This window comes from Protomyctophum bolini, assembly GCF_963924005.1.
Source record: "Protomyctophum bolini genome assembly, chromosome: 14".
Classification (NCBI taxonomy): Eukaryota; Metazoa; Chordata; class Actinopteri; order Myctophiformes; family Myctophidae; genus Protomyctophum; species Protomyctophum bolini.
This window is the reverse complement of record NC_137875.1, coordinates 14,643,480-14,661,234: the sequence shown is the minus strand read 5'-3', so window position 1 is coordinate 14,661,234 and position 17,755 is coordinate 14,643,480. Positions and strand designations below refer to the sequence as shown.

Genomic DNA, 17,755 nt, shown 5'->3' with positions numbered 1-17,755 from the left:
GTATCCTGCCCTTTTCTTCTTCTAAGTATTTGTTCGGCCCCAAAATGTGTTTATTGTCATGATTTGTCAGGAGCCGAGTTGGCTTTGTCCGCGGCATAAAGGTAATACTTTCTGAAACCTCTGGGGAAATGAAGGGGACCAACAGTCTCCTAATGGAACACAGAAACGGTCAGATGTTTCAAAGATAGAACATATAGTGGTAGATCAGCTATTCCCGGCTCGCTATGGAAAGTCAGGTTTGTACTGTGGGTGTAACTATGTGAGTAACAGGTCACAGGTCAACTTATTTCTTATGTGCAGTTTGTTTCATAGAAGCAGTGGTTCCCAAACATTTTAGCCTGTGACCAGCCTTAAACAGAAACTTGATGTTTGCCCGGGACCCAAGCTAGTGAAAATGGCAGATCTACAAGCGTACAATGCGTCGCTTTGATCGTGCCGTGTTGTGAGCTTGTAGATCAGCTATTTTCACTACTTCATTATTGTTTTGTATTTATAAAATGTCTTAGATTTGTTTGTTAGTTTTAACATTTGTAAAATAATATATTTTTATTTCAAAATGTTTTGTTGCTGAAAAAGAAATGGGATTTTTACTCCAGGCATGACCCATGAAGTTTGGTCTGTGACCCACAAATGGGTCCCGAGTGACCCAGTGGTTTTGGGAATCAGTGTCATAGGGCATCCATCATGTTTTCCCTCCACAGACGTTGCTCCACTCATGCAGCTTGCGGCCAGGTTGGCCTGGCCTGCAGGCCTGGACAAACAAACCTCTCTCTCCCCCTAAGCAGAACCAAAGAGTGGTGTTTAACATGCCCATGAAGATCTGGAGCTGATCCCGACATCTGAACATCTCCGTCAACACCAACATGCGTGTCTTTAACTCCAGTGTGAAACAGGTGTTGATGCTGTATGGAGCCGAGACTTCAGGAGGACAAGAACTCTCAACACACAGACAGGCTGCAATCATCTATCAAAACCTGCCTCCTACACATCTGGAGAATCCTATACACATCTGGTCACTGGAGAGACAAAGTAAACAATATTATATTATATGTAGACCTGTGGATAACGAACAAGCCAGCATCCCACTGACTTACAAATCCGAAAGGGAACGTGGAGTTGGATTGGCCACACTCAGAAAACCTGCTACAAACATCACTCGACAAGCCCTGAAATGAAATCCCCCAAGGAAAAAGGAAACAAGGTCGCCCCAGGAACAGCTGAAGAAGAAGTGTTGAGGCAGGCTCAACTGCGACCCCCCCACCCCCCCGGTAGCAGGGATTTGAGTTAAAAACATTCGCAGTGAAAGCATATAAGTCAAAGATTTGCACCACATTTTTACGATGTACAAAGCCATGGGAACCTACAACAGATGTTACAAAAAGATCCCAAACCTTTTTCCAACAGCAGATCAGTTTTCATGTTTAGACGTTGGTTCAGCAGGGTGCTCTTCTCCAGATCCACTTACAAAGCAGCTCCCGAGTGACCGATGCGATGCCAGATTTGTGTGTTCAAATCCTACAGTCTGTTCAAATGCCAAGCTCCTTGTGGGAGAGTGTCCTTATAACCTTTTATATCTTTTATTAAGCCCTGTAAAAAAGGCAGATCTACAAGCTCATAATGCATGACGTATAATGACGTGCCCAAAATACGGATGCCAGGTTTAAAGTGGTGTGTAATTAATTCAATTCAAACTTCTTTTAGCGGACTCAGGCCCATATACAGTAGAGAAACATACGCGGAATAAAATAAAAAGGAAATAAAATAAAAGTGAAATAAATACATAGCTTATCTCATAGCCAGAACACAGCCTTATAGTCTCGTGGACAGCTAAATCTATAATAAGTGTTTATCAGCCAATGAGCATTTGCCAAACAACACGAGGGTATAGTGGAGGAGTGAAGGAGCACGATAAGACCAAGCATATGCTCACTACTGGGAAAATGAGCACAGAACGAAGCATGCCAGCCATCTATAAATAGCCAATGAGAGGCCGGCGCAGAGATGCACTGATGATAGGGGTCAGTGGAAGCAGAGCTAAGGTGAATCTCTAATGCAGGGGCGGACAACATTTTCAGGCACATGATCACTTCAGCTGTTTTCCAGTGCTGGTGTGACATTGACAGTGATAAAGCTCCCCCCCCTTCTTTGGCGCAGTGAAAACAGTAGCCTACATTCATTTAGATAGAAGGAAACGGCTCCGTACTCACTTCTGCGTCGCTCCATTATTTGCTGTTAATAAAGTGGAGCAATATACAGAAGGGAGTTGCAAACCCTTTTGTTTCTTAAAGACTGTGAACAACCGTGCTTTTACGTCCTATATTAGACAGACTGCTAATTAGATTGCAAGTATGCCTTGCCGAGCCATGAGGCCCAGAGGGGCTGGAGCCTATCTCCTGTTTCCTTAGCTTGAGGCAGCATGATGTACAAGTACACCCCCTAGACATGACGCTATTATGTCACACTCACAACCCTTGATGCTGAGTGAGACATTGGGTCCTCTTTTTCAGAGTCTTTGGTATGACCCGGCCGTGGATCAAACCCCGACCTCCCAGTCCCAGGGCGGACACTCTAACCACAAGGCCACTAAGCTGGTAATTAGATTGCAAGTATTGTCAATAGTTTGACCACTTTCAAATTGGCGTCCAAATTTTGGGACATGGTTATGAGTGAAAAGAGCATATTTAGAAACTTGTAAATCAGCTATTCTGACCTACAGTATAAAGAAACTGGAACTGGATCACAAGGGTGAAAAAGAAATGGTCTCTGACAGCGACATTGAACGCACACACGCACGTACGTACGCTTTGCTTTTTGTCATGCCAGCTATTCTTAGGGCACTCATGGTCAGTTTATGCACATGGTCCAGGCTTCCGAATATCAGTATGGCAAATCTACAGCGATACCCCAAGTTTGTTATACTTCCAAGTAATGGTTGATACTTAGAATATTTATCTTGGAATGCCTGGTCCATGTACAAATCAAAGACACAGCCCACCTCCAGAATCAGGACCTCCTTGTGTCTGGTGTCAACAAAGACAACATCAGGTGTATTCGGGATGTTAGCAAAGACATCGCATGCACAGCTAAACCAATCTGGTAACACTCTTGAATGTTTATACATTGCTGCACTAGATGGCACATACTTTCGAACTGCATCAGACACTAGGTCAACAATCCGGTCGTGGCGAGCAATATATACGTTTTTGTATGCACTACATCCATTTGTTTTGTGTGCGATGGACACACACACACACACACACACACACACACACACACACACACACACACACACACACACACACACACACACACACACACACACACACTGATTCTTGCCATGCACTTGCCATTGCAATACATGATAACTTGTGTAGCAGGTTAGCAGCACTGCCCCTTTAAGGGTAGTGCATAAAAGGGGTGACAGGTTTGAGGCCTCATGTTTGGCCAGAAGCCTGATTTGAGTGTTTGTTGGGGACCATGCATGGAGGCATGAGGTGTACAGCCTATAGTACTTGGTAAGAAAACCTCAAACAAATGTTGATGCTTTGATAATTCATTATATGGGGATATTTAATTAGTGAAATTTCTGTACTGTGCACTCTACTCTGTGCACATCGAAAAGCAAGTGATTAGAAAACAACCTGTGATACAGTATGTCTTCTTTTATATGCCTGAACTGATTATATGACACAGGTAAATGGTGGACACAGGAACTCAATGGTTCATAAATAATGTTTGTTATGAGCTGATCCAGCTTGCTCCATTCACTGCTTTGTATTCATATAACTTCCGGTGCGAGATTTGGCTCCCATGAAAGTGTCATGGGTGCACTGTCACGTGACCATGTCAATTCATTTTTGTATAATGTAATGACTTTGTATTATTAATAATAATAAACTTTATTTATATAGCACCTTTCATGACGTAAAAATGCAGCGAAAGTGCTTTACAGAACAAATAAAGAAAAACAAAAAGATAAAATATTTGAAATCCAAGAAAATAAATCAATAATAGCTTGAATTAGCCTATACCCCTTTCAATCTGCAAAGCGTTCATTTAATAAAAATCCGATGTAGACATGTTATGTGCTACTTTCTGCTAAGAAATTCTGTGCCGTAATAGTGTTGGAGTTTGGAAGCACATAAACGGGTCGAGCTGTTGCCTCCTGCATTTGGTGCAAATTCGATGGTGGTATGCAGGGCCGTTCAGTGACTTCAATGAGCGCTTCCAAACTCCCAACACTATAAGAAAAATATTCACCTGCACATAATCGGAAGCACATTTAAAACAACGGAGTTGAAACAAAGTGCTGTACACAAACAATAGTAAAATACCAAGGGAAAAAACAATACATAAAACAAGGCAACATTCATTCAAGTTTTGTTTATTCTTGGAATTACACTGAGTAATTAAACTAATTTTCAGTGTCGTTGAGTAATACAATATCAGAAAGAAATCACATCAGAAGACGAGGACAAAATTTGAAATGTGAATTACATAGGTTTACCAATAAAAAGCTAAGACACATTTCAAAACGATCTAAAAATAGTTACATGTTGTGGGGGTCTGTCTGCTCACCAAGGTTTTAAAACGACTCAAGGGTTCCAATGTGGTCAATTTGAATGTCGTTTGCAGGTCATTCCATATATTAGGGCCACAGAAGCTAAAAGCAGATCTACCAAGTTCAGAGAACAGAAAGACAGTGCAGTGGAAACAGCAACTCTTAATCAGCATGTTCGAACACACAGCCCTGCTACACTTCAGCATCAGCATTTCTGTTGTTCATGTTGACGTTATATTCTTTTGTTTGTATGATTTTTTACCTTTGTAAGTGTGTGTGTGTGTGTGTGTGTGTGTGTGTGTGTGTGTGTGTGTGTGTGTGTGTGTGTGTGTGTGTGTGTGTGTGTGTGTGTGTGTGTGTGTGTGTGTGTGTGTGTGTGTGTGTGTGTGCGCGTGTGTAATGTGTTGTGGATGTCTGTCTAAGTTTCAAGCCCAGGCAGTCATGTCTCATGTCAACAGTAAGCCCTATCTATCTCCCTGTGTGATTCCGAGCAGCAGGATAAAGCTGTTATCTCTGGAAGTGAGCAATTACAGTCTCCCTTCCTCCCTTCCACCTCCTCTCTGCTTCCTCCAGTCTCTTCCTGTTCAAACACTGTCCTTTTTTGTGGGGCATTTCGTTTAAATGCTTCATTTTCAGATCAGGTCAGTGCAGAGAAATGGGAAACCATGGGGCACAGAGACCAGAGAGATGTGATCAGTGTTGTTTTTGGCAGCAAATTTCTATTTTAGTTTAGTCATAGTCTTTGGAATGAAACTTCATTTAGTTTGTCACATTTTAGTCACCTGGAATGTTTTAGTGTTAGTCTAGTTTTAGTCGACTAAATGTCATGTGATTTTAGTCAACTAAAGTGTATTTTGGCGTGCCTTAATGGCTGATTTACACTTAGCCGATCTACAACTCACAGTTGTGCGCTTGTAGATCTGCTGTTTTCAGCATGCAACAAAGTGGTCCGTGTGAGGAATAATGATTGAAATGTGCTAATCGACCAGAGCGGTGGAGAAGCATTGCTTTCGACCAGAGAGGTGGTTTTCAACCATGTTCATATCAAGGCCCATTATATATTCACTGTTTGAGCCACGGAACACCATTTGGTGAGATTTAGCCACAGAACTTGGCCACAGAATATTTTGTTGTCATTTGATAAGCTTTTGTCCACAATTCCCATGCTCTATTGTGTTAGATAGGAGAGGTAACAGGCAAAGGTTGATCAAAATAACAATTATTCTACATTCTCTAATTGTGTAGACTTCTTGTAAATTTAGTAATGCAGATGTTGAACAATAATTTAACTAGGAGAACGTACAATTAAACCAAGCGTCCATTTGGTTTAATTTGATACTCAAGATCTATGAGGGTCCATTTGGTTACCAACTCTCCATTTTGCTAGGCGGCGTTGGCTCAGGGGTAGAGTGGCTAATGGTAACCGCAAGGTTGCCAGTTCGAATCGATCCCGGACTCCCCCAGAGTTAGTGTTGAAGTGTCCATGAGCAAGACACTGAACACCTAATTGCTCCTGATGTGCTGGTTGGTGCCTTGCATGGTTTCCGCCGCCATCGGTCTATGAATGGGTGAATGTAATGCACATCTATGTAAAGCGCCTTGGATAAAGGCGCTATATAAATGTACCATTTTAGCTGGGGACCACCTGGAACCCCCTCAGGGACCACTGGTGGTCCCCGGACCACCGGTTGAAAACCACTGGACTAGAGGAGTGACTGTGGCTCCCTCCTCCAGACATGTTCCGATGCATCCTGTTGCTAGGAATCCCCAAAAGCTGCTCCGGGAATGAGCAGAGCAGAGCAGAGGCAGGCGGTATAACAGGGAGCCCATTCACGGCCGGAATTCTTTTCCCCCTATGGAGCAACAACGCCCCAGTGCAGGGAAAGTGGTTCAAAGTTCACAGCTGTTGGGGCAAAATGACTCGCCCGTCCCCCCGCAAGACCTGTTTCATTTTTCTTTTCTTTTTTTTTTAGGGATGCTGCATATCACCATGGCAACGTTTAAATAAGAATGTCTCCTGCAGTGGTGGAAAGTAACTAAGTACTTTAATCAAGTACTGTACTTAAGTACACCTCAAACAGTTACTTTTTCCAATACTTTATACATACATCGATCTCAGAGGCAGCAGTTCCACTGGGGGAAACTTCCCCACACATGCAGACACATGTGTGCGTTTCCCCACTTAAAACCTCAAAAAGAACCATTCATGCTATCCAACAAAAGCATGAATCACACAGACTTGTGATTAACCAAGGTGTGTGTGTGTGTGTGTGTGTGTGTGTGTGTGTGTGTGTGTGTGTGTGTGTGTGTGTGTGTGTGTGTGTGTGTGTGTTTGTGTGTGTGCGTGTGTGCGCGTGTGCGCGTGTGCGTGTGTGTGTGTGTGTGTGGCACTGACAGTAAGTAATGGTCAAATCTTCTGGAGTTTAATTTTATGTCGAAGTGTCCAGTAGATAAAACCTGTGTATTATATTATATTTTAATTTATTATCAGTCAAATATATTGATTCTGTTGTCATGTTGTCAAATATCTTGATAACTGAACCGTCTTCTTGCTTCAGTAATCTAAACCAAGTAGCCACATTTTCATCTGTAGCCAGGCTATATATATGAAACAGGGTTACGTGATATCATCAGTATTTTAAAAGTCCTATATTGTTGTTTCCTTCCCAGATAGTCAGAAATCAGGATGTATAGAGCGTCGCCCCCTTTCATGACGACAGGCCCAGGAAATAATTCCCCATTGTATTTCTCATAGACTTTTCAAAAAGTATTTATTTAAAGACGTTTACGCCGCGGACAAAACCAACTCGGATTGTGACAAATCATGACAACAAACACAATATATATATATTTTTTCAATTTGTTGTCATGAATTGTCACGATCCGAGTTGGCTTTGTTCGAGGCTCAACAGTGCGCAACAGTGACACTTGGTTGTGAAAACCAACCAAACGCTATTAACGTGCTCGGACAGACCCAGCCAGCCACTCACCCACAGACACACAAAGCTCCTCAATGAAGTGGTTGCATCACTTAAAAACAACTTAAAAAAACTACTGCTTAAAAAGGGACTGCGACGCAGTAGCCTACTGCTGTGCGTGAGCGCGTACTACATCATTAAAATAGTGTTCACGCAGTGAAGTAATCCCACACCAAACAGCTCACAGTGGATACATTATTTTTAACAGAACAGGTACTAATTAACACTAGAACAAAACTTGCTGGGGAGCTAGTGCCACAACAACAAACGGAAGCATAACATTCATTCACGTATACATAAGCAAATAGAAGTACGCACGCACACGCACTGCAAAAATAAATAGCTTCTATTGTCATCACCATTATGTTACTGTCAAATATTATAATGCTTCATCAAAATGTCTTTTCATTTCTATTATTTACTCATTCATCCACACATTTTTCCTTCATTTTCTACTTTTATTTGTCTCCAGTATCACTGCTGCTGCCACAAATCATCAATGATTCAAGTACTCCTGTCCTGTAAGCCTCTTCCTTCGCTCCCTGACCTTTTCCTGTGAGAGGCCCCCCGTAGAGGTCCAGGTTTCTCATGTGGTCCTCCCATCATGTGCAATAAGTGTAATTCGCAGCATTCTTGAATAGACGCCATCCATACAGGGTCTTTTCCTGCTGTAAGTCTGTGAGCGTGTCTCGGCCGCGTACAGCACTACTGAATGATTCTACTGTAGCTGCAAAGCAGAGCCATTCAGAACGTGTATATATACATTGTTGATAGTGGCCTATTAGTGGGAATGAAAACATAGGTGCACCACAGGAAGTGGAGGGCTGAGCTCGGGCGGGTCAAACGGGCCAACATCCTGTTATACACATTCTATTGGGGCCTGTCCTCAAGAGGCGAATCCAAGGAAACAAACAGCAGAGGGCACTGTTTTTCCTTTTTTTTGCTGATGGGTTCCCAGATTGCATACATACATGGAAACTGGAATTAATAGGCTTTATGCACACAGAAAAACTAATCCTACTTCTGGTCTGCTTCCCTACTTCCTTCACAGGTGTTACCGATGATACTAATTAAGGCTCTGTTGCATTTAGTGTGCAGTGTTCTCAAACTTTTACTCTTGCTGTTCCATTTGGTTCCATTTGTACACTCCCCGAGTACAGTCAGCCAACACGCACAATAGCAGCACCCTGATTCTGTTGGACCAGAATGGAACAGAGCCTTCATTGGTATCATCGGTAACACCTGTGAAGGAAGTAGGGAAGGGGCCCAAGTTCTTTCCAAAATGGCATGTGTAGGCCTACATGGAGCTCATTGGGTTAGGCGTGCCAGATGGCAGCTTGTCCATGCCCTAATACCTGTCTGGTCTCGCTGACCCTCACCATTTAGCCTTGAATGGAAACTATGGATCACTATACACACCCAATGACAAATTCAATCACACTAAAGTAGTCCAGTCTCCGCTGTCTTCCTGCCACACCCCAAACACATTTCCTTTATGCCCCCAAGGACTGTCTAAAGAGGACGAGACGCGAAGACCGTACGGGCGACGCCATGTTGCTCCATGGTGCAAATTTGTGCATGTACAACTTCCTGCTCTCAACTGCGCATGTTTATTTCCTTCCATGGATCGAGCACCATGGAGCAACATGGCGTCAACCTTCTCTCACTCTGATTCAGCTTCTTAAACAGACGGTACGGAATGATGAAGAAAACATTAATACTGAGTACCGAGTATTATGTAGTGAATGGCAATAAAGTAAAATAAACATGTGTGTATTAACATAGCATGTACAGTACCTACACACACACACACACACACACACACACACACACACACACACACACACACACACACACACACTGATGTACAAACAGAGATGGAGCTCAAGCCAAGTACTGTATGCTTAACTAATAAAGTAAACTATCAAAACAAAAATATATGGTGGCTATGCAGTAAGACATATTATGATGTACGCATACAGCATGAAGATGACTAGACGCATTGTTATTATATAGTTTAATACTTTTCCCCCTGGGGTCAGATGCATAGATTGGCAGACTTTACAGTAAGTCCTGGCATCCTCTTTCCCTTCAGTCCAAACACACCCAGAGAAAATGCTATGATTATCAGGGTACATGAAAATGTCTATGTATATCTAAAAGCAAGGCAAGTTTACTTGAATAGTACATTTCAAGCACATGGCAATTCAGTGTGCTTTACATAAAACATTCGGCAAAGGAAAACCCATTATAAGAGAACATTTTAATTAATTTATGGGAAAACGAAGGAGAAAATGAGAAAAGGTTAGTAGGACAGAACAAAACAACTGACTGACATTGACAACAATAACGACAAAAGTAGAAATAAAACAAACAAATAAGAGTAATATTATAGAAGAATAACAAATGTTTAGCTGTGATTTATTTTTATTTTAAGAACTGAGTTGTAGCACAGATGCAGTTTTTTGGTTTGTTCCAGAAATGTAGGGCATACATAAAAATAACTGAGCACTGCTTCTGTACGTTTTAGTTCTGATTCTAGGGACATGAAGCAGGCTCTATAGAGGGTATGCGCATGCATGAAGTGAATGGCAGATCGAGTGGCAAAGTGAGTGACAAAGGGAATTTAATGTAATTCCATGCAATCAAATTAAATGGGACTTTTCTGTTTGGATGTATGGGCTGTCAAGGCCAGAAAGTAGTAGGCTTTCCCGCATAACTTCCTGGTATGATGATGATGTCACGCGCATACCCTCTATTGGGGATTGACACTTACTGTATAATTATACATTTTGGCCATTTGAAAATAACAGATCTACAAGCTCACAATCCGTCCCGAAGCGTCGCATTGTGAACTTGTAGATAAGACATGTGAGTACTTTTTCCACCACTACAACACTACAGCCATGTGCGTGTGCACAGGGGTGTTGAATGGACCCGCTGTGTGCCCTGCGAGGGGGAGGGAGGGCGGGAGAGAGGGGTGCCACAGGGGAAACAGGAAACCAACCCCTCCCTTATCTGTCCTCCTCCCTGCATGGCCCCCTGCCCTCGCCTCTCTAAAACATCCTTTATGCCAGTGCTTCCCAAACCTTTCCGTTAAGAGACCCAAAAGAGAGATTAGACGTTTGCCCGGGACCCAAACTATAGTGAAAATATTTCCTAGCCTCTGCCTCAGCCCATTGATTGCCATAGCAACCCCACACCTGCCATTTGATTACTTTCTCATTGATTGATTGATTGATATGTTTATTGACAATGTTTACATACAGACAAATGCACATAGTTATACATCACCATCAAAAGGATAAATGCAAGAAAGCCAACGGCTTATTTCCATTGCAGTCCCTTATTAAAAACACAACAATGAATGTGTATGAGTGTATGAGTGTGAGTCCATGTGAGTGTTTTAGGGATTTGTTATATAACAAATTAATAATTATGTTATGTCAGAAGCTGGCCTTTTTGACCTAGGCCATAACCAGTCCACTTTTCACAGTCAGTTGCACTCTTCAGACACAGGCATACGGACAGATCGATCTCCATATAATGGGCACAAAGGGACACAGACAGACAGTTACAACGGGTGCTATGACAACGGGTATTAAACTCGGTTCCCAACTTGGCATCGTTCTTAAGTAGGCCGGTGGCTGACGGGCGCAGGTCTAGTATGTTTAAATGTATAGGAAAAGAAAAATGGGATTTTTACTCTATAGTCGTGACCCATAAAAATTGGTCTGTGACCCACAAATGGGCCCCGATCCAGTGTTTGGGAACCAGTGCCACCCTGACTCCCTGCAGTGGGAGGTTTCCAGTCCACTGGTGTTTTGTCGCTTTTGGAACGATCAACAAAACCAAGCCACGTTTCATGAATGGCACGGGCGGTTATACGTTGTGTATGCGTTTATTTTTTATTTGTTTTGCTGCTGTGTGACTTAATGGCCTGCACATGGGTGTCATGAAAAAAAGAAGAAAGAAAAAACTGTCCCAACGTTTAGAGTATCCATCTGTTTCTTTACAAAAACTTTTTACAAGTCTCTCTCTCTCTCTCTCTCTTTTGCCATCTCACACACTCTCCATCTCTCTCCCTATCTCTCCTTTCTCTCCCTCTCTCGCACGCACACATGCGCAGTTGTGCACGCACGCACACACGCACGCACACACTGCATCTTCCTCATGCCTCTCCATCCATCTCACCCACCTTCTTTCTCTCTCTCCACCCCCCTCTTTCTCTCTCTCCATTCCCCCTTGCTCTCTTTCTACCCCCCCTCCCCCCTTCTCTCTCAATTCAATTCTCTCTCTCTCCCTAGCTGTCTCTCACCCCTCCCTCTCTCCTGACTGGCTGCAGGCAGGGTAAGGTAAATAACTGCTGTGGTTGGGTTGGGGTGGAACACAGCGTGGCCTCATGCCCCTCTGAAGCTGCTCAAAGGGGCCTTGTGTGTGTGTGTGTGTGTGTGTGTGTGTGTGTGTGTGTGTGTGTGTGACTGTGTTTGTGAGAGAGAGAGACCCCTCCTCCCAAGGTGGTTCCACTCTGCCATGCCCCGTGGCGGAAAGGAACTGAGTACCTTTATACTCAAATACTGTGTACTGCAGCTATACTGTACTGTACTGTACTGTACTGTACCTCAAATGCAACTTTGAGGTACACTTGACTATTAAGATTTTTTTCTTTTTTACTATTTGAAAACTTCAGTTGCTAGTTACTTTGTAGATTTAGATTACCACTAGAAAACATACGGTATATTAACCAATTAGCCCTGTTACTTGTAACAGAGTGTTAGGAGTGTTGAATGTATACATTTCATAATTATATAGTTATATTATATATATAATTATATTGATTATCATCATTTAAAAATGTTAGAGAATAGACATGTACAAAGGATAGGCATTAAAGCTTTGAGCTTCGGCCTATGCCTTTTCGATCAACCTAAAAGAAATGTTGGATGTAATATGAAATGTAATGATTTATGTTACACTGTTGACTATATGATAGAAATAAAGTAACCTAAACTAAAACTAAACTACATCAAGGTATCACTACTTTTAGTAGTGATACCATTACTGCCCACAATTTTTACCCGTCTGTAAAACAACTGCCCTCTCCAGACCATGAATGCAGCATTTACTATGGTGAAAGAAGAAATGCAAATGCCATCCTCCCCTTTCCATGTCATACAGGAAAGCAGCATTCAGGAGAATTGCTTTTTTTCCTGAAGTCTCCTGAACTTGAACGCAGCATTTTGCGTTGAACTAATTTGTTTTCGAAATCTAAAGAGTGCAGGGTTGAGCCCCGAAAATAGATGATCTACAAGCTCTCAACGCGTCGCAGTGCGAAATCTGCTATTTTCGCTGTTTTTGTCCAAAAGTGACCTCTTATTCAGCCCCTGCCTCTCCAACACTCTCTGCATATAGACCCAGCTCTGTGGCATTACTACACACTAATGGGCCGGTGTATACGACCGAGGCAGGATGGTGTCATATTTCTTAAATCTTTATTACCAAAGTGGCTATTGCTATTTTCATTTATTATTTTGTTTACAAATACCTGTATGGTGAAATGAGAAGGTGTCAAAGTTCCAGGTGGGAGGGTGTTTTGTTTTGTTTGTAACTGTCTGCATTAATTCAACTCATTTACCTAACTTTGTCGATATACTAGCAAAACCGTCTTTTTTGTTTGTTTTATGTCTGTATGTAATTGTAAAAAGAAAAGAGAAGCATGTGTACTTTTCTTTTTTCTTAAATGAAAAACACGATGGTGTCACAGCCTCATTCGATGTGACGGTTAATGTTTTCCTTTTAATGATGATACGTAATTAAAGTTATTTTATACTGAACATAAAAACAAACAAACAGGAGAAGCACTTCAGTGTAAAAAGTAACAAGAAGTGTGGGCAGTGCACCTGAGAAGTGTTTTGGTTTCCATCTTGTGGTCAGAATGTGCAATTGCAGTTAATTATTACAACCAACAATACCACCTGTGAGTCTGTGACCTGTAAGTGGAGGATAAAATGAAAAGTGGAGTGGCCGGGCGGCTGAATATTGTGGGCAAACGGAGAATGTGTGTACGTATGTACTATGTAGGCTACATGATACAATGTTGATGAACGTGAAGACAGCGATTTGTGACTGATAAAGTTGTATGCTGCATGAAAACAACCTATAGGCTGGAAAAGAACTAGGCCTATAGGGCCTAGGCCAAAGGCTGGACCACTATAGCAGGCTAGGCTACAAACAGCGTCAACATTAAGACTATTATAAACTAATATTTGACGGCTACTATGTCCCGACTCCCTACGCAATAGGCGCTATTATTTTATTATGAAAAAACGGGACTGAAATTGAATGTGGTGACTTTTCTCCAGCGTGTTAAAGACGTATAAAGAAGCAGACATTCATCTGACTGTACTGTAAACACACCGAACAACCTTCTGCAAAAACAATGCAACTGTGGAACTTTATCCTGGAATTCAGGTGGAAATAAGCCTGGTGACACGAGGTTATCCTGGAATGGGAGACGACTTGGATGAAGACGGCTGTTCAGATGATGCCATAAACCCCTTATGGACCCCGGAGAGAAGAAACCAGCAAAAGTAAGTAGGCTACATTTTAACTGTCAACTCAGGTGTGTGTGTGTGTGTGTGTGTTTAGCATGCATTCCCTATCTCTAATGCAGTCGTTCTCAAACAATTTGATGTGAATTGTGAACACCCCCAAATTCATGTAGGCTATATAGCATTTGAATGACCCTTTGTGTTATTAAAATGTCCCCAAAATATGTATTTTGCCGGCAGACGCCCATTTGAAAATATTTTGTGGTCGTGGCCCCCATAGGAGAAGATCATTTGTGTGTTATTTGTATCTAATACCGGTATTCCTTGTGTTTTACTCTGACCCACCCATGGCCAATAGGCCTATAGTTCCTTGACATGAAGATATAGGCTACTTGAGAAGTGAGAACCTTGTGTATGGTTACTATGGTATTAGCCCAAAATGTTAGATTCTCGTAGAGGTTTTTGGCTACTATATGGTATGGTGCTATACTGGTTCTGGGTGGCTTGTCAATGTTCCTCTCTCTCAAGATAGATCTACTTTTGATGAACTCCTTCATGGTTACTTTTATGACACGTACACGCTGTTCAAGCTGGAGCTTTTTGAGATCTGACATATGACTTTGATGATATGAATCATATCATCATGTCAGATTATCAGTAATGAATTATTATAAGTAATGAATTATCATTATAGTATAGTATATACATATCATAAATTATTGATTCATTCATTCATTACTTTATAGGGCCTAGGCCAAAGGCTGGACCACTAGCAGGCTAGGCTACAAACAGCGTCAACATTAAGACTATTATAAACTAATATTTGACGGCTACTATGTCCCGACTCCCTACGCAATAGGCGCCATTATTTTATTATGAAAAAACGGGACTGAAATTGAATGTGGTGACTTTTCTCCAGCGTGTTAAAGACGTATAAAGAAGCAGACATTCATCTGACTGTACTGTAAACACACCGAACAACCTTCTGCAAAAACAATGCAACTGTGGAACTTTATCCTGGAATTCAGGTGGAAATAAGCCTGGTGACGCGAGGTTATCCTGGAATGGGAGGCGACTTGGATGAAGACGGCTGTTCAGACGATGCCATAAACCCCTTATGGACCCCGGAGAGAAGAAACCAGCAAAAGTCAGTAGGCTACATTTTAACTGTCAACTCAGGTGTGTGTGTGTGTTTAGCATGCATTCCCTATCTCTAATGCAGTCGTTCTCAAACAATTTGATGTGAATTGTGAACACCCCCAAATTCATGTAGGCTATATAGCATTTGAATGACCCTTTGTGCTATTAAAATGTCCCCAAAATATGTATTTTGCCGGCAGACGCCCATTTGAAAATATTTTGTGGTCGTGGCCCCCATAGGAGAAGATCATTTGTGTGTTATTTGTATCTAATACCGGTATTCCATGTGTTTTACTCTGACCCACCCATGGCCAATAGGCCTATAGTTCCTTGACATGAAGATATAGGCTACTTGAGAAGTGAGAACCTTGTGTATGGTTACTATGGTATTAGCCCAAAATGTTAGATTCTCGTAGAGGTTTTTGGCTACTATATGGTATGGTGCTATACTGGTTCTGGGTGGCTTGTCAATGCTCCTCTCTCTCAAGATAGATCTACTTTTGATGAACTCCTTCATGGTTACTTTTCTGACACGTACACGCTGTTCAAGCTGGAGCTTTTTGAGATCTGACATATGACGTCAGATTATCAGTAATGAATTATTATAAGTAATGAATTATCATTATAGTATAGTATATACATATCATAAATTATTGATTCATTCATTCATTACTTTATAGGGCCTAGGCCAAAGGCTGGACCACTAGCAGGCTAGGCTACAAACAGCGTCAACATTAAGACTATTATAAACTAATATTTGACGGCTACTATGTCCCGACTCCCTACGCAATAGGCGCTATTATTTTATTATGAAAAAAACGGGACTGAAATTGAATGTGGTGACTTTTCTCCAGCGTGTTAAAGACGTATAAAGAAGCAGACATTCATCTGACTGTACTGTAAACACACCGAACAACCTTCTGCAAAAACAATGCAACTGTGGAACTTTATCCTGGAATTCAGGTGGAAATAAGCCTGGTGACACAAGGTTATCCTGGAATGGGAGGCGACTTGGATGAAGACGGCTGTTCAGATGATGCCATAAACCCCTTATGGACCCCGGAGAGAAGAAACCAGCAAAAGTAAGTAGGCTACATTTTAACTGTCAACTCAGGTGTGTGTGTGTGTGTGTGTGTGTGTGTTTAGCATGCATTCCCTATCTCTAATGCAGTCGTTCTCAAACAATTTGATGTGAATTGTGAACACCCCCAAATTCATGTAGGCTATATAGCATTTGAATGACCCTTTGTGTTATTAAAATGTCCCCAAAATATGTATTTTGCCGGCAGACGCCCATTTGAAAATATTTTGTGGTCGTGGCCCCCATAGGAGAAGATCATTTGTGTGTTATTTGTATCTAATACCGGTATTCCATGTGTTTTACTCTGACCCACCCATGGCCAACAGGCCTATAGTTCCTTGACATGAAGATATAGGCTACTTGAGAAGTGAGAACCTTGTGTATGGTTAATATGGTATTAGCCCAAAATGTTAGATTCTCGTAGAGGTTTTTGGCTACTATATGGTATGGTGCTATACTGGTTCTGGGTGGCTTGTCAATGTTCCTCTCTCTCAAGATAGATCTACTTTTGATGAACTCCTTCATGGTTACTTTTCTGACACGTACACACTGTTCAAGCTGGAGCTTTTTGAGATCTGACATATGACATTGATGATATGAATCATATCATGTCATATTATCAGTAATGAATTATTATAAGTAATTAATTATCATTATAGTATAGTATATACATATCATAAATTATTGATTCATTAATTCATTACTTTATAGGGCCTAGGCCAAAGGCTGAACCACTATAGCAGGCTAGGCTACAAACAGCGCCAACATTAAGACTATTATAAACTAATATTTGACGGCTACTATGTCCCGACTCCCTACGCAATAGGCGCCATTATTTTATTATGAAAAAACAGGACTGAAATGGAATGTGGTGACTTTTGTTAAAGACGTATAAAGAAGCAGGCATTCATCTGACTGTACTGTAAACACACCGAACAACCTTCTGCAAAAACAATGCAACTGTGGAACTTTATCCTGGAATTCAGGTGGAAATAAGCCTGGTGACGCGAGGTTATCCTGGAATGGGAGGCGACTTGGATGAAGACGGCTGTTCAGATGATGCCATAAACCCCTTATGGACCCCGGAGAGAAGAAACCAGCAAAAGTAAGTAAGCTACATTTTAACTGTCAACTCAGGTGTGTGTGTGTGTGTGTGTGTGTGTGTGTGTGTGTGTGTGTGTGTGTGTGTGTGTGTGTGTGTGTGTGTGTGTGTGTGTGTGTGTGTGTGTGTGTGTGTGTGTGTTAGCATGCATTCCCTATCTCTAATGCAGTCGTTCTCAAACAATTTGATGTGAATTGTGAACACCCCCAAATTCATGTAGGCTATATAGCATTTGAATGACCCTTTGTGTTATTAAAATGTCCCCAAAATATGTATTTTGCCGGCAGACGCCCATTTGAAAATATTTTGTGGTCGTGGCCCCCATAGGAGAAGATCATTTGT

General features: G+C 41.7%; 1 protein-coding gene across 1 annotated transcript in view; it reads right to left on the bottom strand.

The window, feature by feature from the left end:
* cdhr1a (cadherin-related family member 1a) overlaps positions 1 to 17,755 on the bottom strand; it is a gene marked incomplete at both ends in the record, with an annotated part of 344,833 nt that overhangs the window by 53,798 nt on the left and 273,280 nt on the right. The window lies entirely within an intron of this gene.